The sequence below is a fragment of the Miniopterus natalensis genome, chromosome 11 (assembly GCF_054644295.1).
Source record: "Miniopterus natalensis isolate mMinNat1 chromosome 11, mMinNat1.hap1, whole genome shotgun sequence".
NCBI classification, from domain to species: Eukaryota; Metazoa; Chordata; class Mammalia; order Chiroptera; family Miniopteridae; genus Miniopterus; species Miniopterus natalensis.
The window spans coordinates 46981455-47003884 of record NC_142091.1 but is presented as its reverse complement, the minus strand read 5'-3'; the positions used below and the strand labels follow the sequence as shown (position 1 = coordinate 47003884).

Below are 22430 nucleotides of genomic sequence, written 5' to 3'. Positions count from 1 at the left end.
ATGTTAAAAAAAGCACATCCCTTCCCTACTTGATGCTGGAATAAGATAGGAGAATAGGACAAATAGGCTAGAGCATTTGTCCTGGGTCTCAGTAACTCCCCGTGTCCTCAGCTGAGTCCCTGGAAGCCCATGTGCTGTGATGGAAAGAACGTGGACTTCTGAGTCACTGAGCACTCCCTGAGCAAGTCATAAACAACAGAGTCCTGTGAGGATTAAATAAAGGCGCCTCTCATGCCAGGCTCACAGATGTGTCATTAAGTGTCATTCCGGAACACTGCCCTGGGGACAGGTCCCACCACCCCAAGATATCCCAGGCTCAACCATGGCAGACATTGGTGCATTTTCACACAGATGGCGAGGGTGGCTCATTCTCTTCTTAGCCTACCTTATGCTGACATGGGACAGCTAAAAGCTTATTTTCACCATGTCTTTGCCCAGCACGCGCTTAAAGTCACTCCCCAGGTGAGCCTTTGTGTCAGGATGGCGCTACAACTCTTGACTTGCTGAAATTAGGCCTCAGGGACTTAAGCCCTAGTAATTGTCTAGATAGAGCAGGATGCTAGGGAGGAGGGAGAGAAGTCATGGCAAAGTGAACTTGGAAAGGATTTCTCAACGACGCCTGCTCTCTCTGCACCCAGCACCGCACCCAGGAGCCAGGGTGGCTGCAGAGCAATGAACCTGGGAAGCCCACAGCCCAGCTGTGCCTTGTGGACTCTGTCTTCCAAAAGCTGCCCTCCCTTTGAAGAATTGTGCCAAGTGAACACATTTTTCAAATTAAGAAAAAGGGGGGAAGGGGAGCCTGGCCGGATGGCTTAGCTGGTTAGAGCATCTTTCCGTACACCAAAAGGTCACGGGTTCGATCCCCGGTCAGGGCGAGTATGAGAGGCAACCAACTGATGTTTCTCTCTCGATCTCTCTCTCTCTCTCTCTTCCTCTCTCTCTAAAGTCAATAAACATATCCTCGGGGGAGGATTTTAAAAAAAGGGGGGGAGGGAATCATTGCCTGACAAAAGTTTTGTGTTTTTCTGATTTGTGAATTTACCAATGTGAAGCCATTCTTTAAAATGTGCACAAATTCAGTCCCAGTTAGAGCCGTATTTCCTTTTACTGGAGAAAACAAAATGGAACTCCCCCTCCTTCTCTTCACACTGTAGCCTGCCAACGTCCATTTTCTCACTGCCACTTACCCTTCAGTCCACCACAATCTCGTTTCCACTCACACACGTAGCCCACCCCGGGCATCGTGCCCAAGGTCACCACCAACTCTCCCTGTTGCTAAATCCAGTCATCACTTATAGGACCTTATCTTGCTCTGGCCTCTGCTTGCTGTCAGCCTTTGCAAACCTGTCTCTCTACTGCCCCTGCTCTTTTGCTGTGTCTCAAGGTTCTGATCTAAACACTCCTATAGTTCAGCCATGACCTATGTCCTGATGGCCACCACCCCCACGCCAGCCCTCGATGTGTATTTCTCTGCTGCCCTTATGTCAACTGCCAGTTACGTATTTCCTTGACTCTCTCGTAGACCTCACACAAAGTCAATTTACCCTTCTCCCACACATGTCCCTCCCCCACATCCCCAACCTCAGAGAACAGCCCCATCTGCACCCCAACTCTCGAGCCAAACACTCGGAGTCACTTTCTCTGGCCCCTTTCCCTCATCGCAGAGAGCCAGCCAGCCACCACCTGCCTCCTCAGGCAGCCTCATCCACGACCTCCCATCCTGTCCTTCCTTCTTGCTTTCACCATTTATGAAACTCTCAGTCTCATAAATGCCTTTCCTGCTTCCAGATCACCTCCCTCCCATCCACCACCCTACTTCTCAAGCTGCTGCTAGAGAGATCTTTATATCAAAAATGCACACTTGGTCAGGTTCCACTCCTGTTTCAAATCCTTCAACAGCTCCCTGACAGTCTTCAGGGTGGAGTCCAAACATCTCAGTAAAGCAAACAAAACCCACCATGATTCATTCCCCCCTTCCCTGCTCCTCAGCCTGCCCTCTACCCCCTTCAGTTACCCCTCCTACTCTAGACTTACTGAGCCAGCTGCAGTTTCCTGATAAACCCAACTCTTTCACACCTCCTTCCCTATGCCTTTGCTTATGCTGGTCCCTCTGTCTAGAATGCTCAGCCAGACTCTGCTCACTTGGTGAAATCCCGGTCAGCTTTAGAGCTGAAACATCAAAGGCTGCGGAGTGTCAGGGGTCCTGGTTTGGCCTCTGGAGTCAGGCAGACTGGCTACAAACCTGACCTGCTGCTTACTAGGTATGTGGCGTGGATGAGTTAGCTAACCTCTTTGAACCTCAGTTTTCTCATCCATAAAATGGGGATAATAATAGTTCTGACCTTGTTGGGTTATGGGAGGATGAAGCGCAATGACGCCTGCCCACCCGGGCCTCCCATCACCCCATTTTCCCACACTGTGCTCTGTGGAGCTACTCATGATGGCTTCATCCACACGACTGCATTGATCTGCTTGCGGGGTCTGCCTGCCTCACGAGACTGTGAGCTTTCTGACGCCACAAGTTGCATGTCCCAGGGCCTGGCACTTGTGTCTCTGGCAACGGTGGATGCTCAATAACTGTGCTTGTGGGTAAAATCTAACCAAGGACAGCACAAAGTTCAGGCCATGTGGTGGCTTGAATGGTGACTGCCTTTTGTCTCTAACCACCACCAGAATTGCCACAGGAGCCTCCTAACTAGTCTCCATTTCCCATCTTCCACTTCCCATCTCTTGGGCACCGCCTCCACCCTGCTCACAAAACTTCAGGGCTCCCTACATCCCACAGCAGAAGTCCAACTCCCTCACTGGGCTCATCAGTGCCTCCCACACAGCCCCCATTTCCTTAATAGGTTCAGTTCTCTAAGATATTCAGGATGCCCTTGGGCTGCCCACCCAGTGCTCCACATCCAGGCTCTGCCTTCATCCTCCAACCCCACTCAAATATTACCCATCCTCTGAAGCAAAGTCAGGCCCCATAGTTACTAATTGAAGACCTACTATGTGCTGCCTCCCATATAAGCATCACACTCTATTCAAGGAATCATAGTCAAACTAATAGTTTTTGGTATGAACTGCAGTAGGGGTGGGTTCCAAGACTGTGGGCACAGAGACAGAAGATGGCATTACTGACAGCCTGGAGAGCAGCTCACAGAGTAAGTGGCCCCAGAGCTGGATCTTAAGGAGTGAGCCAGCATTTTCAGGTACCAAGCTTCCCCATCCCTTCCGATCTTCCTCCCCATACACTTGTCTAACTCCTGGAACCTATGCCAGAGGTCACCAAATCTGGCTCTACAGCAGATTCACCAGGAAGTGCCCAAAAAGACAGCTTCCCGGGCCCACTCCCAAACAGAACTTCTGCAACCTGAGCGCCAAGGGGAAAATGTTTTTAACTCTCCAGGGAATTCTGTGGAACAGCTAGGTTTGGAAATTACTAACCACATTCAATTCCATTCATTGCTTTTTCTGAGGACCTACATTGGACCCAGGACCCTGCATGGCACTGTAGGTACCAGGTGAACAAACTCTGTCTCCCTAGCTTCAGAGAAATTACTGTCTGGTAGGAAGGCAAAAAGTTATATTATAACATGAGTGTCATACAGGACAAAGATCAGACTATTTGGCACTTCATTTAGCCTTGAGCCCAACCTATTCTTTGTGCATCAGCCTTGTTTGGACAACTGATACGTAAACTTAAGGAAAAGCCCAGTGTCTTTTCTTTTCTATCTCCTGGAGTACACATCTCAGTTCCGGTGAGCAGTTGGTACTCAATTAATACTTAAGATACAAATAATTCAACTTTTTGTACTACATCCCTTTTTGACTAATTCGTCCATAAACAAGTTGTCTGCTGATTTTTGTCTTTATAATTCAGTGCTGGTGTAGTGTGGTGTAGGTAGTTAGTACCGGTTGGTTGAATGAATGACTGTTTATTGGTAAAAACCTGTTTCGGGAGGAATGGAACAGCTTACATGCACCACCTTCAGAGGTTACTTATAAGACCTCCAAATTTATCCTTTGAATTATAGGCCTTTAATTTCAGGATTAATTTCCTGATATGAAATTATACAGGCTTTGTTGTTTATGATGTCATTAATGTTATTAGCAATGTAAATAATACCTCCCTGGATCTCAGCAGTCAGTGGGCCTCTGTGTGGGGGTGACCCTGGCAGAAAGGGAGATGCTTATCCATTCCTTCCATTAATCTCTGTCCACCCACCTAGCAAGCAGTCCAGGCGGCCACACCCCTTATCCCAGCCCCTACACAAGGGCCTGTAAACTGCAGTCGGCCTTTATGAGCAGGTGTGTGCACCCGCATGGCCAGCTGAGCCATGCTCGAGTCAGAAAAGCCTCACGCTCAAAGACTATCAAAGTGTCAACATGCTTGGGAAACCAGGATCTGTGATTTCGATATAAATTCCCTATTATATTGGGGCTATTTCTGTGCAGAGAAGCAGCATGGCAAAGCAAGAACACCCATCAGGAGGTTCTCAGGAGACATGTCCAAGCATGGGACCTTCAGCCAGGTGGGGTGGGCAGGGCCAGCCAGGGTAGCCAGAAGAATGGGCTCTACCCTGCTTTCACTGGTTCCACATTCCCAGCAGTTTGCTGATGCTATTGTTGTTTCTTTGTGTGTTTATTTTAAGCCCCCAAACCAGGACTCAGTCTTGAGGAGGAGAATTTCTGGATGTGGCTCTCAGCTGATCTGGCCTGCCCCTCAGGCCCCAGCCTAGAAGATGGGAGATCTGTAACTCCCTCTGCGCCGAGGACCACAGGGGTCTTTCCTGGACAGCACGCAGGCAGCTCAGCCTGACACCTGTTCACTTCGGCTTTGCTTCTGCTGGAAAACAGGAGGATTTGCTTGCTGGTTATTTACTTGTTCATTTATTCATCCCACAGAAGCTGATCTCCGTGTGCCAGGCAACGTGCTGAAGGAGTACAGTGTAACGGTTCTCAGCTCCAGACACTGCCCGGGTAAGACAGCTCTGAGGAAGCTGCCTGCCCTTCACCAGGGGCCCGCCCAACGGGATCTCTGCCCATGTCGAATATACTGCTATCTGGAGGCAGGTCAGGGGGCTGAGCAGCAGTGAGGGAGGGACTGTTTGAGCCACTTCTTTATTGCCCAGAGGAACTAAGGTCTCCTGGAACTATTTTCCCAAAAGCTCTATGAAGCCAATTAGGATTCCAGACAGTAAATACAGCAAGGCCTCTCTGATAAGACATGGGAGAACCAGTCCCAAAAATACACTCCACTGCTGCTCACTCCTGGGGAGATCGCTGGCTTGACAGGTTGCACTTCACATCCCAGGACCAGGCGTACGAGCCTGGGGCTGGACGGTCCTGTAGCATCAGCCGGTTGGTAATGGCCGCGAGGCTGGCGCGCGGGCAGTGCGGGCCTGTGAGGGAGGGCAGCAGGGGTCTAGGAGAAGGCTGCCCAGCCCTCCAGGCAACACTCGAAGGCCATGGCCCTGTGAGCTTGGAAACGCTTGGACAAGTGCTCCAGGACTGGTGACTGCCTTGACCGTTGCCCCATTCAGTGGGTCAAAATACCCCTTACTGACCCAAACCTCCAAAAGAAGCAGCCCCAGGGGAGAGGACCGTACAAGGTGTGACGGGGCTGGTGAATTCTCCGTAAAGGTTAGGGAGACAGTCTCCCACTATCCATCCCTGTGTAATAAATCTGTGTTGGCTGAATAAAGATGCTGGACTCTCCTCTTGGTGTTGGGCTTATGTTCTGAAAAAATACATTCACTAAAATAAGCAGTAGCTGTCCCCAAAAGGATTTTCTCTTTCCTCATAATGAAACCCACGGACTAGAAGAGATGGACTGTGATACGAGACCAAGAAGCCTCTGACTTTAAGTCCCTCTCTGGTTCGTTGTTCGCCTCCTCTCATGAAGGACAAGTCTAACTCAAAGCTCAGTTTCCAAAACTGGTTTCCTGGGACAGACCTCAGCAAGGGGTTCATCAAAGAGGAAAGAGACAGGAGTTCCTGAAGGGCTCTCTCCCTTCACCATTACTCCTCCCACTCACAAGAGCTGGTATTTTTAAAGATTCTGGCTCAACCCTCATGGCAAATAATCCACTTCCCGATACTTTCGCCTTGCAAGTATTACCCTTAAAAACAGCCATATCTTCTCATTGGTCTTTATTTTTAAGTAGCCTTCTCACCCCACATGCCCAGCTCCCACAGAATGGTCGTGTGACCCTGTCTGGAACGCAAACCCCTCCCTGGAGAGACAGTCTGCACACGAACTCACAAGGGTGTTTGCTATCAGCTTATTTGGCAAGAGGAATCTGAGACATTTTAAATATGAACTGGCAGTGTGGTCTGTCCCACTCCGATGCCTTAGCCGCATCAATAAACACTTCCACTGGTGCGTGAGACACACGAAGTAGGAACGGAACACAAATGTCTGATAAGAGCCCCACCACATTCCTATGGGGAAAGGTGCTTTAGGGGCCTGGAGAAATCTATCTGGAGAATCTTTGCTCGTCTCAAATGATGTTTCTTTCTAAGGTCTCGCACATAAGTATCTTTTTAGAAGGACTTTGACAGGCAGGTTCCAAACCCCCTCCTCCTACCCCAGCTTCTCTCTCAACTAAATGTTCCACTCCTTCTACCCTCTGCCGAGCAGAAAACATGCACATAACTCCTCCTGACTTCCAAATGCTGAAGCAAGCCTCTTCACACCACCATAACTTTCACTTGGAAGACCCTCTGCCTCCTTCTCTGCTTAGCAATCTCCTATTCATCCTTCAATACCCAAGTCCCACAGTACCTGCTTGGTGCAGTGTTTCCTGTGTGACACGCTCTTCCCAGTGCTTCCTGAACACTTGTGTCTCTCTGTGACTATGCTTAGAACAGTGACTGTGACCCTGTACACACCTGTCCTGACACCATGGCCACAGGCTCCTGGGAATAAAGGGACTAGATCTTATCCACCTTTGTATCTCCACAACCAAGCCAAGGGCCTGGCACTTGAAAGTTCCATAATAAATGTTCCCTGACTCAATCACTGCCCAGCCCACTTAACCCCAGTCCTCCCTTCTCTGTGGAACAAGAAAAGGCTTTGGAGTCAGACACCCTGCATATTGGGGAACACAGACACATTATGTAACCTGTATCTGCCTCGATTTTCTCTTCAATTCTATAAATAGCCATGCTCACCTCTCAGAGGGCAACTGTGAGGAACAAACAAGGTGAAATATGTAAGCCCAGTGCCTGCCCAGTGGAAAGAGCTCAAGATACATTTCCTTGAGCTCAGTAGGAAATGCTGAGCCAAACAGAGTCCCATTGGAAAAAGTGAATTGCTCCCGTCTGGTTCATGTGTCATCAACGCAGTGACGGGATGGCCAGCCTCTCACCAGAAGAGCCCTCTCGGAGCAAGGGACAGTGCCGGCTGCACGCAATGCATGCCCTTAGCTTGAGAGTCTCAGAACCAGGCCTGCTTAGCAACAAAGGTGATATTTATCTGAATGACAAACCCACAAGAGGCCACTACTGCTGAGGCTTTCATTTCCTGTCTTGAATTAATCTTTCACCCCATACACCAAACAGAATACTGCTGACTTGACAGTGTTATCACTAAGTACAAGTCAAACAGCCTGCCCACGAGAAGCCTCAGCCTCTCTACGATGCTGCACCCAACGTTTATTAGGCCTCAATAAAAAATGAGGTGGGGGCAGTTGGGGCCTTGCTAACACTTAAAACAATCAAGCTCAGGGTCAAAGGGAGGAGTGGAAAGTGTGGTGGGGGAACCCACGTGAGGAGGCAACGTGGCTCGGGGGAAAGCGCCGCTGCATGTGATGTTTATAATTCCCCTGGTTGGGAATCAGGAGACTTAATTGCCATCTCAGTTCCACCACTAGTTTGCTTTATGGTTTGGTTAAGTTATGTCTCTGGACCTCAGTTTCTTCACCCATAAAATAGGAGAGTTGGATTAGATGATCTGTGAGTTCTTTCCAGCTTTAATGCTCGAAGCCCATAAGTCTTGGAGGCGGATCTACCTTCCCCAGCTCTTCCCTTTCTGTGTTAGCTGTCTGCGTGAGATACCTTTCAGTTCCCACTGAGCAGCCTTCTACCAACAGTAGGACCTTTACTGCTCCAGTGTCTGGCCATCCCTGAACACAAAGCCTGACCAGGGATGAAGAGGATCACCTTGGGGCCATATTCTTAAGAACTTATCTAGTGCCTTCCGGTCAGGCGACTCAGCGGAGTCCAGGTACAATGGGGCATCAAGAGCTTGGACATCCCAATGTGGACAAAACAAGGGGTTCTACAGAAAGTAGCCTCACAGGGGTGACCTGACCATAAATTCCTAACTGGGCAGGTCATGCTGGGTCATCACTCCCCAGGCATATAACTTCTCTTTGCCTTAAGCTTACCGTGTCCATTGTTTCTGTGCATCCAAGTTAACACACCTTTGAAAGGTGTGTCAGACCCCTCCTGCTAAATTAGGGGTGGGGAAGGTCCGACCCGAGAAATCATTTGGTCTGGCCCTGCCAAGGCAACTGCAGGTGAGACTCAAACTTCAATAAATCTAGGCACTTTTTTTCATAGCTAATTTTTAACTTGATAATTTTATATGGCCCAGGAATGATGTTATAAATATCCAAATGGCCTTTGGCAGAAAAAAGGTTCCCCACCCCTGTTCTAAAGCATGACCACCCTTAAGAGAGCACATAATCTTTCTTAATTATCCTATAATCCAACCCCCCCTCCCCGCCTTGCTTTCTCCCACCTTCATGTAATCTTGCTTATGTTCCCTCTCTGATTCCAGACTCATAAAAGCAGCTACAAGCTGTCATTTCCTGGAAGCATTTATCTCAGTCTGTTGAGAACTTGCTTCCAGACATATCCTCTATTTGACTCAAATAATTTTTTATAATAATTCTTTGCAGGTTTGGACATTGACACATCAATACCAACAACCCCTAATCACCTGGGCTGGCTTCTTTCCACTCAAGGATTTTCCCCACTCCCCTCCCATACCAACCCATACCCCACAGGTCGCCAACACTCTATCCAAACATTTCCCCATGCTGCTTGGCCGAGACTAGGGCAACAAAGGCAGTTCTTATCTGCGTGCTGGCCTATCTGAGTATGGGGGAGGGCAGAGGTGGCAAAGCTACAAAGGTCAGGAGAAAAGTGCTTACAGAAGCAATCTTGGTCACATGAGGGAAGGAGACTGGGAGGAGAAGACCAAGCTAATAGCAAGGACAGGCAGAGTGGGCTCAGACAACCACAGAAATCTGAGGCTCCTTTAAGATGCCACAACCCTCTACACCCCCCTTATTTCCTTAATAAGAAATCTGAGGGCAGGTAAAATTCTGTGACTGGCCCAAGGCCACACAGCTAAGCTGTGAACAACCAACTCTAGAACGTGGGTCCCTGGTCTCAGCCGACTCTTTTTTCCACTCCACTCTGCTGACCTCAAGAATCTAATTAGGTTGCTCTAATGAGGCCAGCTGGATCCCCTGCAGAGTCTAGCAACATGACCCAAGTGTCACTTAGGAAAAGAGCAGGCCCAGCTGATATTTTGATAACTGCCTCCCCCACCCCATGCATTTCTTCCCAACCTGGCATGGTCCATTTGTTCTTTCTCCAGCCCTCACCACAAAATCTTGGGGAGTTCAGAGTTCAGTGAGAAGGGAGAGGTAGGTGTTCCTGTCCCTACAAAACCCTACATATCTAAGAGAACCCTCCAGCTGGAAGAGGCCGATGGGGAAGACTGGCAGGAGGGGATCAAATTAACCCACTGGATGTCTGACCTGAGTCGGCCAAGAGTATCCACTGTGGGCAGTTAGATGGGTCATCTGAAGGTTTATGACAACAAGCAACAGGATCTGCCTCTACCAGGGACCTTTCAAAGATCAATGTTGGACAGATCGTCTCAGCATCAGGAGCAGAAAGCTCTGAGTAAAAGATTCAAGGAATTAATTATTTAGTGTGCATGACCCAGTTCCGGGAGGTGAGGCTGGGTGAGAAGAGAACTCACCGGTTCCTTATCGTGGCAAGAAACTCAAATACTTCACAGAGTAGTGTTCCCTTGCTGCCAAAGAGGATCCATTTATGGTTTGGGGGGCGGGGGGGAGCCAAAGTTCGCTCATTCAACAAATATTTACTGATCTCCTCTTATGTTCTGCACCCTCTGGGGGTGCATATGGTTGGAGCATAGTAGAGTAGAAAGAGCATTGAGTTTATAAGCTGGAGGCCTGAGCTGTGTCCCATCTCAGCCCTTAGGCAGCTACATTACCCTGGGCCGGTTACAGCCTAAGTCAAATTTCTCATCTGTGAAATGCGAGTAAATCTACCTGCTGTCTTATGAGATGAAATGATCTTCATAAATGTAAATTGCAACATAAACGTAAGGTGTAAACAATAATGATATAATACTACACACTTTTCCTACCCTAGAAGTTTAGATGTTTACAACCTGATCATGTTTTGGAAAATAATCCAAAGTACCCATTAGGGAAATATCACATTCTCTGTAATTTGGGCAAATTGTATGTTTCAATCTGCCCGTGGGGATGGAGCCTTTGGTCAGTCCCAGCCCCTCAGTCTGTATGGCTAAGAAGGGGCAGAATAAAAATGGAAAGAGTAGCCAGCACCTACCTGGCCCTGTATCAAGCCTGAACTGAGCAGGTGACTCAGGAGAGCCCCAAGATTCAAAGGGGGATGGAAGACCAACTGAAAGTGTGGTCAATCAGAAACAACAAAACAAAAATTCCCTTAGGCACGATAGGGATAAGCCAGCCAGAACTTCACACACTTCCTTCCCCATACATATTTCAGTCCCTGACAGGAGTGGGGTCCACTGCCTGACCCTCCTCTGTGGACGTGCTCTATATGTTGTGTGTCTCCAAGAAACGGGAGGGATTCTCAGGCCCCAGCAGACTAGCTAAGCAGGACCTCCTGGCTCAGACACTAAGAATCAGAATTACTAGAATGGCTTTCCCCTTGGTCCAATCAACTCCTTCTCATTCTGCTGGTCAGGACTCTCAGCATGGACTCCTCACTCCCATGGATCCTCAGTGCCCCCCAGGCCAGCCTCTAAATATCCAGACATGCCCACATGCTGCCCTTCCCCTGGGGCCACCACCAGGCCCCAGCCTCTTGGGTTGGTTCCTGAGGATTTCCCCTCACCCTTTCCTCTCTTTTCTCTACATTCCCTCTAACTCAGGATACACATTAAGTTCTTCACCCTCCTGTCAATGCAGAGTGATGGCCCCCAGACATTTTTGATGGCTGTATACAGAGGGAGGCAGAGGAGGGGTAGGGAGAAGTGGAGAGAATGCTAGACTACAAGTCCAGAGTCTGCATCCCAGTTCTCCATGTGGCACCAGTTGGTTATGTAATCTTGAGAAAGTATCTTCAGGCCAGGCCTCAGTTTCCCTATCCAGTAATGAAGGGTTAGCTCTAAATTATCTCTTGAGTTCTCTCTAATTATAAAATTTGGTATTACAGAATCCAGGCTAGCCAGGACCACAGGAGACGGGGTGCTGGTCCTTATTAGGTTATAGCCTGGGGCAAGTTAGCTGACTCTCAGACCTCAGTCTCCATGTCTAAGAAATACATGAGAATGATGTGACTACCCCTCCCAGGGTGGGAGGCTCCCACGAGACACTGAGATAGAACTTCTTCAGCCAGAAGCCCTGAAGAAACCTCAAGCTTTGAACTCCTTGAGTCAACTAAGAGCCGTTGCCCCCTGCCACGTGCACAGTACTGTACCCCTGGGATGGGCTGCTCAGCTCAGACAGGCGTTCACCCTCAAGGCACTCACAGCTGGTGGGCGAGACGGACAGGTGGACAAACCTCACCTCAGCCAGCGATGGACCTGAGGTCTGAACAAAGTGCTATGGGAGTGTAGAGGAGGGAGAGGCTCCGACTTTGCCTGGCAGAGTGAGGGAAGCGGCTCAGAGGGAACAACATGTCCCAGAAGCGGGGATCTATTCCAGGAGTTGGGGGCCTGGAGCCAAGGCAGACAAAGAGAGGAGGCAGAAAACAAGGCTGGAATGTGAGGCTGAGGTCTGACTGGAGGAAGCCTTGAAGGCCAAGAGCAGAGTGTTGGTGAGACAGGTCTTTAAGGAAGGACAGAGCAGAGGGACAGAGTGGAGCTGGAGAGAACAGCGGGAAGGCTCTTACAATAACAGTTAATGAAAGTGACTATGAAAACATGTCATTACTGATTTCTGCCTATACCTTAGCCTTCCAGACCCTAAGCCCCCATGGACCTGCTGAACCTACATAAAGATATAAACAGGTTTGTTCTCCTCAGAATGAAACCCAAGCAGAGGAAGATGCTGCAATCACATTTTCAAATCCTGGACAGATGGTCTACAGTGCACTGAAGGCACTCCCGACAGAAGCTGCCCAGCCAGATTCTTGCCTTGGCACCCATCAGGGCCAGCAGGGGACTGAAGCATTGTCAGAGCTGGGACCAGAGTCAGGAGAGCCAGGCTGCTGGTCTTACTTAGGGAAAGAGGGGGCAGAGATCCCACCCACCCAAAGACCACTGAGTTAGGTTTTTCATGTCCCCAAACATATCTCAGTGTCTATCCTTGCCTCCCTCTCTTCCTCTGTGCACAGGTTGTAGGCAAAGACAGAGAGATTTCACTAGCCATTGTTACTTTGAATGGGCTCACATTTACTTGGGCTTGCAGAAGGAGTGCAAGCTCCCCAACACTTTCCAAAGCCTGAAGCCAGCCCCCCAAGAGCTACTCAAAGGCTCAATAAAAGAGATCCACCACTGGGACTCACTCACTTGCTTCTCAGGCATCGCAGTGGCTAAAGTCGCTTCCTTCCAGGGTGAGCCCCGCACAGATTGCCATGTTCCTTTAAAAACAAAAGGCCAACAGTGAATGCTATGTTATCTTATATTACAGGCTCATATCTTCTCCCCGCCGAGAGGGCCCACATGCTTGTGCACTTTGCTCCTTAGTAACACTTTACCCAGCATCAGGAAATGGACAGAGGATTCCTCCCTGTGCTCCCAATCTTGCATGTGAAGAATTGTGAGATGGGCAAACAAATTCTATTGTCTGCCGCTGTCTGGGTACCCCAAGGGCTTATCAGGTCTGTACACAAAGGCTTGCCGGGAAAGTAAAATAGGTCTGGAAAAAATGCTTTGTTAGGCCCTTTAGTTGAAACAGAAAATGCCAGAATTTCTACCCTTAGCCAATCTGATTTAAACACCTCAAAACAAGTCTCCAATGTAAAATGTGTCACATTTCCTAAGGTGGAAAGATCCAAAATACTATGTAAACTCGGAAGTTGTAAAAGTGGGCCATCTGATCGTGGCTGAGTTTCCTAAACACGTTATTATTTTGGCTTCCAATGACCACCCAAATGGCCTGGTTATATCTACTGCTTCTGCAGAAAATGCCTCTGCACCTGTTTGGGAAAAGGAGCCCAGAGTTGCATTTTTGAAGATTTACTGTCATAATTCTAAATTGGTGAAAAAGAGGTAGCCTCACAAAGACAAAAGCGAGCACAGATGTGCAATTTGACATCTGCTAGAGCCAATACCCATATTCCTTGGTTGCACGCACTCCTGTTCAGCAGGGCAGTAGGCCTATGTGCCCACATAAACACACAGGTGCTCTCTCTAATACACAAAGATCTGTATTTAGAGCCAGGGGGTTGGGACTCACTGTTCAGAATTATCAGACTATTCATAGGAGAGAAGCTACTGAGCACTGGCCAAGCATGAAACAAGCACTGTTAAGAGACTAGATCTACTTTATCTCAGTGGCTCCTCACAGACAGGAACAAACGGAGGTTTGGAGAGCAGAAGGTCCCATGGCCCAGCAGGATTGGAGCCGGGTCTGGCTGATCCATGCTCATAGTCTATCCCGCCACCAGGTGAGTGGTGTGCTAGTGCAGCTGTGATGGGCCTGCATACTCCGGGAGTGGCCTGGCAGGCTTCAAGGGCAGCCACCTGGGCAGAAGCTGCCATCGTCTCTGTCATCACCATCATTATCAAGTCACACCTCCCCTGCCTGTGGCAGTTGACAAACAGGCTGGGCCGCCTTGGCCACATTCTATCAGCCTAAGCTGTAGGCTCTGTGTAGTCATCGGAGCCAGAAGTCAGAGAGGCTGGAGGTCTCCACTCATCTACCCCCTGCTTGACGCTTCTACGTACAATGAGTGGGGGAGCTGGGCATCCTGGTAGAGATTTGTACCACTGGTCTTCCCAAGTTTGAGAATCAGGGGCCTCTCCATGCTCCCTAGATCTCAGGAAAAGAAGCCTCTGACCACCCAGAAACATGGCTGAGACCAGCAGCAGGGGAGCGGGGGCTCTCTGAGGTTTTGCTTGCATGGGCTGCCTTGCAGGTGTAGGTGGGCACTTCCAGGCCAGCCTCTAAGGGCCAGCCACCAGTCAGAATCCCACACACAGGCCTGGCTACACTGTGATCTAGCCACTTCAAGTACCAACTCGTACCCTCTGTCTGACCAACAGCCAAACATGCTTTGAGTTGCCTTTATTTCCGCTAAACCAGAAGGTCTGGGGCCCAGCACCATCTCTCCTCTAGAGGATCCTCAGTTTCCTTGTCTGTAAAATGAGAAGCTTGGCCTAACTGGTAATTTCCTCACCAAGGACACCTCCTAGCTGACCCCTCCATGGGCCCTGACTTTCAGACACATCTACAAAACTGGTCCGTCCTTTAAAGGAAGGAGAGGGATTAATCCATGTGCAGGCATTGCAGTGAGTGGTTAGCATTTGCTATCTCAGATAATCCTCCCAGTAACCCAATGAGTCTGGTAGTAAAGTCATGTCAGAGAGGGGGAAACTGAGGCATGGTACAGCCAAGTGCCTCCTTACCCAGAAACTCACTCAGCACTGACCACAGCAGCTTGGGACTCACTCTTGAGCTGGCCTGAGTCCATGCCCATGCTCACTCACGGACACAATGTTCCCCTTTGTCATCAATCAGAATGAAGGAACAAGTCTCACCCGGCTGGGCGTGGCTCAGCGGTTGAGCATCAACCTAGGATCCAGGAGATCGGGGTTCGATTCCCAGTCAGGGCACATGCCAGGGTTGTGGGGTCTATCCCCAGTCAGGGGTGTGCAGGAGGCAGCCGATCAATGACTTTCTCATCATTGATGTTTCTCTCTCTCTCACTCTCCCTTCCTCTCTCTGAAATCAATAAAGGTATATTAAAAAAAGAAACAAGTCTCCTCTTGGACTTGCCATCAACTCAGTCCCAAGCAAAGGAACATGAGGTCTGCAGGCCCCTGTGGGCCTGACTTGGGTGGTTCAGGGAAGGTTTCCTGTGACCTTGAGTGGCCTCATGGATCTCGAGGAACATAAAAGCAATTGGGGGACCTTCCTCTTTGCTGTTCTCCAGGCCTACCTCCAGAAAGCCAAGGTCTTCACTGAGGGACCCCAAGCGCTTAGAACAGTAGTAGGACCTGGCACCTACTTGGGACCCCATCAATATTTGATGAATGGAGGAATGAAGAAATCCAGAGCTTAGATGCACTGAAGGCTTATTCAGGAGTCTCTGGTATGAGTTAGTGTGAAACACACCAGGACCAGTTCAGAGCCACAAAGCCAGCCCCTCAGCAGCATCCGCCAAGCAGGGGTCTCCACACTCCAGACACAGGATGAAGGTGCAGATGCTGACCCAGGCCTGGTCTTCGTCCCAGTCACCAGGGGAGCTTCCGATAGAGCAAGAGAAGTGTCTGAATGTAAAAGCTACCCACTGAAGTAGCCCTGAAATTGGGCAAACCTGGCTTCCTATCTGAGCTCTGTCACTTTAAATGAGTTGGGTGACCCCTGGGCAAGTCACAGAATCTACATGAGCTTCAATTTTTTATCTAAAAGTAGGGATGATGTTGGTGCCTACTCCAAAGGGCTGTTCTGAAGATGGGATGAAATAATGCTGGGAAGGACATAGCCCGGTGTGTAGTTCAGGGCAAGTGCTTGCAGCTGACACCTGTTGTTATTGTCTGCATCAGAGTGGGTGGTTAGAGCACATCTGGAGTCCTCTGCTTGGGTTCAATTCCAGCTCTCCTATGAGCTGGCCATGTAGCCTTGGGAAAATTGCTTAACCTCTCTGTTCCTCATCTACCTGGTATGTGAAATGAGGTTGAGTGCGAGCATGAAGTGAGTTATATAGGTAAAGAGCTTAGAATAATGTCTGGCACAAAGTAAGCACTCAATAAAAGTTTGTACTATTCCTATTTATTAATAGTACTGGAATCCTTCTCCCTTTGTTCTCATAACAGATTTCACCCCATCTTCTACTCCCCAGACAAAAAGGCGGGCATGGGACTCAAGGTAGGTTCATCAGAGTGTCTTTCCTCCTCGGCCACGTTCATGGCTACGAAGGGTGTGCATGTGCTCCATGCTGGGGAAAACTCCTCTGAAATGTCCTAGGGGAGCCTAGTCCTCTTGGGAAGGGTGAAGGGCTGTGTGGGGTGAGCTGGGAGCTGCCTGAAGCCACAGGCTACTGAGCAGGGGGCCCCGTTTCAGGAATGCTGAGGTCACCTATTCTCTTCCTGGGCCTAAATTCTGCAGTGCCTTTGAGTCTTTGAGCATTCCATGGCATCCCATCTTTGCTTAAGCGCATTCAATTTGGGTTCCTATCACTCCAAACCAAAAGAGTCCCCACCAAAACAGCACTCAATGATTGGATGCTTTATCATCACTGAATCCCACGCAGGAGGAAATGCCAGCTGCACACTCAGCGAGACCCAGGCAGCCAGGGAAACACGAACGTGTACAGCAAGGTGTCTCTACAAACGGAAGGGAAAGGAGGTTGCTGTGAGCCCCTGCACCAATGCCCGTCCGGGGAGAGGGAGATGCCCACTCTGCGAGCCAGGGCTGGGAGCCCAGCCGCAGATGGGTGTCCCCCTAGCCAGGAGAAGGAGGAAAGGGGAAGAAGAGGAAGGAGACTGGAGCTGGTTTCACTGAGTTCACAGTGGCACAGGAAAAAAGTCCTGTGGAAGGACGATGGGCGATGGGTAAGGGAAGAGAAGTTACCTCGTCTGAGCCCTCATATGTTTGCCAGACTCTTTCACTGGTACAATCACATCTAAACTTCAGCACAGCCAGATGCTCATCTAACCCATTTCTAGATGAGGAAACTAAGGCTCAGAGAGCTCAGTAAGTTGCCCAGGTCATGCCACTAGAGCCTGATACCTGGTCCGCTGGTCCTGCAGCCTGCTCAGCGCATTCTGATCCCTGAGCCTGAGGCCTGCTCCTCACACTTACACCTGGGCTCAGACCACCCGAGGAGGACGGGGGTGCTGCTGCCCCTCATCTACAAGGGCCCCCCACCCACCTGGGGACACCTCAGGCACTGAGGGGACAGGCAGCTCTGCGGACGCCCACAGTGCACCCTCGGGCACATTTCCTTCTCTGGACACTGGTTATTTTAAGCTCCGACAGCGACAGTGAGGTGTTAATGAGATGGCATTTACCCATGGGTTTTAACTCTCAGAGCCCCATGGAGAGTTTGTGGGGGGGAGGGGGTATTTTTTTGTTTTTGTTTATTTCTCGGCAGCTTTACCAAAAGATTCTGACTTAACAGGCAGAACTGCAATACCTGCCACGTAGCATCGTGCTAAACAATGTCATCTTTGTTTTTTGTCTCATTTTCTCCCCACCTTCTGGGCCACCACCCAAAGATGGTCTCTTCCTGTACCTCCAGGCCTCTATTAGCACCCTTTCAATTCCCTCCAGGAAAAGGAGCTCTACCTTCAGATGTGTTTTAAAGGGTCTTAGAGAAACAGAAACAAAAACAAACCCCTGGCCTGGTAACAAAAACAAGGAACCAAACTGCACGGATTGCTTCCCTCTCTCCTGCAGCATTAGCCATGGGGTGAACACAGGAATGAGCACACACAGCCGTCTTCTTCCACGTGTTCCCAGGGGACCAAGGTCTGCACAGGCGTAAACTCAATAGGGGGGGGGGGCGCTGCAGACATAAACCTCAGCTGGTACAAAAGGAGGCTCAGCCAGAGAAGAAAGTGGCAGCTTCCAACACTTGCTGGAGAAAAATTGGAAACTGTGACCTGAAATGATGTGAAAATCATCCTGACCACAATAATGTCAAGAGCAGCCAGGGTGGGCAGGGTGTGGGCTGTACCTTTGGGTGCGGGGGGAGTTCAGTAAACCATTCCAAAGAGGCCTCGCCCACTGACCCCCGCAGGACACACAATGTCACACACTGCCCAGAACTCGCCTGCCAGCTAGTGCCTTTTCTCTTTGTTTCCCAGCAACTGGGTTCAGGCTGAGACTGCCCAGTCATGGGGGATTATCCAGACAGGTATTTCCCTTGCTTTTCTTTTTCTTTCCATAACTTTATGCTCTGCTATTTAACAATAAATAAAGTAATAAAAAGGAACTGGCTGGCTTCCCCTTGGAGCATGCTTTGGTTTCACGCTCCCTGGCTGGATGGGAAGCTGGCGCCATGCTGTGCAGCTCTGCCTGGTGTTGGAGTGGTATGCGGCACACTGACAGGGATCATGGGCAAGCCGGTCAGCCTGAAATCTGAAAGGGGGTGGAATGCTCAAGGGGTCGCATTTCCTGCCCCCCCACACACACACCTGGTTCTCCTTAAATCGGCCAGGAAAGATCATTCACTAAGCACCTGCTGAGTGTCCTGACTAGGACTGTGAAGAATACCAAAAAGCGTGAGAACAGAGGCCTGGACTTGGGAAGCAGAGGCAATGGGAAAAAGAGTGTGGCCTGTGGGCCATCCAGCACCTGGGCCTGGAGGCCTGCCTCACTGCCACCACCCCCCCCCCATCCTGAGACCTTGGACCAGTCATTTTGACACTGAGGCTCACTCGCTCCCCTTTGGGGGATGTCTACCTTATAAAGCCAGGGTGTGGATTAAATAGACAATACATGTCAAAGGATAGCAACAGCGGCATGTTAGCTTCCTATGATCTAGGAATCGCATGCTAAGTACATCGCAGGGATTATGTGTCACCAGATCCTTTCAACTTCCCTGTGAGGTAGAGAAGGGTAGGGGTCCTCAAGTTCAAATGAGAACACTGAGACTCAGAGAAATCAAAGCACCTCCCCAAAGTCACACAGCTCATAGGAATCCGAGCTAGAAAGTACCCCCAGGCCAGTCAACTCCACAGTTCTAGTCTATGCTCAACCACCTGCTGTCTGGTAGGTGCTCAAAACACGTTACATAACATGTAAATTTGGAACTGGGGGCTGCTGGCTCTCCACCCAGGAGGCATATGGAGAAAAGAGGGAAGTTTTGGCTGAGAGAGTTTAGGAAGGCTTTCTGAAGCAGGAGGGGCTGAATCTAAGTCTTGTAGGGTGAGGATGGATAAAGGCAAAAGGGAAGAAGGAAAGCATTGCATACTGGGGAAAACAAAGAAAGAACTGGAGGCAGGACTGACCCAGGCAGGTAGGCAGAGGATAGCAGCAGACACTGGCCAGGCTGGCGGAAGAGAGGTCAGGGACTGGCCTGAATGAGGGGTGGGCCCCCTGAGCCATAATTGTGGGGGCTATTCGACCTGGGATTTCTCACCCACACCCCAGAGACACTACTGTGTCTGCCCCTTTGGTCATATAAAACCATGGAGGGAACTGAGAACCATGACTGAAAAGGCCCAATAGCCCCTTTCTCCCCAAACAGATTCCAGCCCAAGCTCCAAGACGCCAGAAATCTGCATGCTGCCCTGTGCACATAGCATCACCACCATCACCCTGGCATGCAAGGTTCGCAGAAGGAAAAAAAAGTAAAAATCGAGGCCTTAGGACAGGAGCTCCTCGTGGCCAGGTCTCTATCTCACTGAACTCCACATTTCTCACACCTGCTGGGATACTGCAGGTACTTCCTCAATGACCTCTTGTTGAGCGGAACTACACAGAAGATTCTTCCACTTAAAGAACTAAAGTTTGATAAATCCTGGAACCTGTGGCTTAGTCCTACCTTAGCTGGAAGGATTATTTATCAGTGTGCCTCCTGGAGAGAAGTGGCCCCCCACCCCACCCCAAAGTCTCTGCTTTGCCCCCCAGTAGTCCCCTGCACCCTGGACATGGTTCTGGGCCCCACACCTAACACCTGCCCCTCCTCCTGGGTGAAGGCATGGATGCCAGCTTCCTCCACCTCCAAATGCAGGTTCCCAGGGCACCGCTGTGTTCAGGCACTGCTCCAAATGCTTAAAGCTACACTGCCTCTACTGCCCACCAAGCCGGAGAGCAGAGTCCCAGGCCTCAGACGTACGGAGAAGGGAAAACGTAGAGTGGAGATGATTTAAGCACCTCGGATCATTGGCTCAGTTCAAGGCCATGGTCATGTGCTGTTTTTAAAGTAACAGGACCTGGAGGAGGGAGGAGGCTAGAAGCAGAACTGTACAAAGGTCTGTTGATCACACGGGCTCCTCCCAACCCTTTGCAGAAGGACAAAGGGGAAATGATGAAAAGGCTTTGGCGGGATGGTCAACCCGAGCCTCCAGGCCCGTTTCCTGGGATGAACGTGGGGTGGGGGAGGGGTACCTGTTCCGTTACCTTCTACCTGTGAGTTTATGAGCAAATTACTTAACTCAACGGAGCCTCAGTCACTTTACCTATTGAATGGGGGTAATAACCAATGACCACACGAAATGGTTGTGAAGACTGAGTGCAATATGAATATGAACGTGCTTTGCAAACTGTAAAGCACCCTTAGAAGTATCAGGCATTTTCCATTATCCTGGCAGGTGGGGAACTCGGGTCCGAATACGTGGCTTGAAGGGAAAAGGAGAACTAGGAGTCCATTCCACTTCACAAGCTCCTTTCAGCACCTTCCAGGACAAGGCACAAGCCTGCAGGGACTAAAGAAGCTCTGATCGAGACCTGTTTACTCCCTGGTCTCAAGCACTCAGTCTGGTCAGGAGAGAGCTCCACCCACATTTCCATAATACAGCAAAACAAATTGTTACTGCAGAAACTGTGCAGAGAGCATGGGACATTTTATTCTGGCCTCACAGGGCAGGGGAGGCTTTTATAATATTATGCTATAATGATTATTAGCATAATAATAATTCTGAGAGCTTGCTATGGGCCAGACAGTTCTAAGTATTTACATGATCCATCTCATTTAATTCTCAGGAAGCCCTATGAATGGGCTCACAGATGACAAAATCTAAGACACAGCGAAACTCACTCCTGTGTTGGCCTTACACATCTAGGACGTGGTAGAGCTGGGATTGAACCCATCAGACTCTGTTCCTCCAGCACTTTGAGGGCTGGGTCAACCAAGAGAGGTCTCAGGCAGACTCTGTGTGGCTGAAAGGCTCTGATAAGGCCTGCTGGATGACTCACTGAGGGAGGTGCTGACTCAACCAGGGCCTCTTCTGCCCAGGGGCTGCTGATTCCTGGCCCTGCCACTCTCTGACACTGCCCCTGGTCTGTCCTGAAAGCTGGCCATGCTTATACACTCCCAAGGCTCCATGCGGGCACCAAATACCAAGCAAGACTGATGCAAGAACCTATATGTGGATGTACATTTACATAACAGATCATTCATGGAATAATTGTTTTTACCATAAAAGGTAGTGCAATGTTAAAGGGAAAAATACTCTCAAATCTCCGCTCTGCTATTCACTGGCTGTGTGACCCTGGGCAAATCTTCGCCTCTCTGAGCCTCAGCTTCCTCATCTGTGGGATGTGGTTAAACAGGGCTTATCTCAGGCAGTTGTTGCCAAGATGAAAGGAAATAACATGTACAGCACCTGGCACGCCAGAGGCTCAATAAACAATGCTTGAATCTGATAACTCTACAAAGGATTGCCACTGGAAAATCATTTTCTTCATGAGAATATTTGGTGGTAATAGCAGTACTTTTGACTAGTATTCATCTGCCACTAAGCTAAATCCATTACCTGCATTACCTCATTTAATCCTTAAAAGCATCATTTTCTTCATTTGACTTAGCTTTAGGACAACAGAAAGGATATGTCCGATGCACTAATTTTATTCACACACACATGTATGGTGTGAAAAGGCAGACGGTCGAACAAGCTAATATTTAACAGGCACTTACTATATGCCAGACACTGTCCTAAGCGTTCTACAATCATCACCCTATTTCATCTTCTCAAACACGTGCCTGCGAGGGAAGTATTATTTTTTCACTGATTTTACAGATGCAGAGCTTGAGGCACAGAGAAGTTAAGTAACTCGCCCAAGGTCACTTAGGCAAGATTAAAACCCAGCACCCACATTCTTAAGCACCACACTATACTAAACTAATGAAAGAAAAGTCACAGAGACAATGTTTAACAGACCCCCAAGCCCCAAATTTTAAGAACTCCAGGGCATTGCTTGTCAATCGCCCTCCAGCCTAAGCACTGCCATCACTGCCTTTCTGCCACTACCCACTCTCACCCTCACCCCTGTGCCGCTGCTTTAGCTCCCTAGCTCTGCCCACCATGCCTAGGCAGGAAGTGTCAAACTGGTGGACTT

The 22430-nt window shown here is 49.5% G+C and overlaps 1 long non-coding RNA gene across 1 annotated transcript in view; it reads right to left on the bottom strand.

The window, feature by feature from the left end:
* Positions 1 to 22430, bottom strand: part of LOC148092009 (uncharacterized) — a 48937-nt gene that overhangs the window by 8779 nt on the left and 17728 nt on the right. The window contains exon 2 of the long non-coding RNA XR_015715284.1: positions 12767 to 12837. This is a non-coding gene — a long non-coding RNA (uncharacterized LOC148092009). The remainder of the gene's footprint in view (positions 1 to 12766; positions 12838 to 22430) is intronic.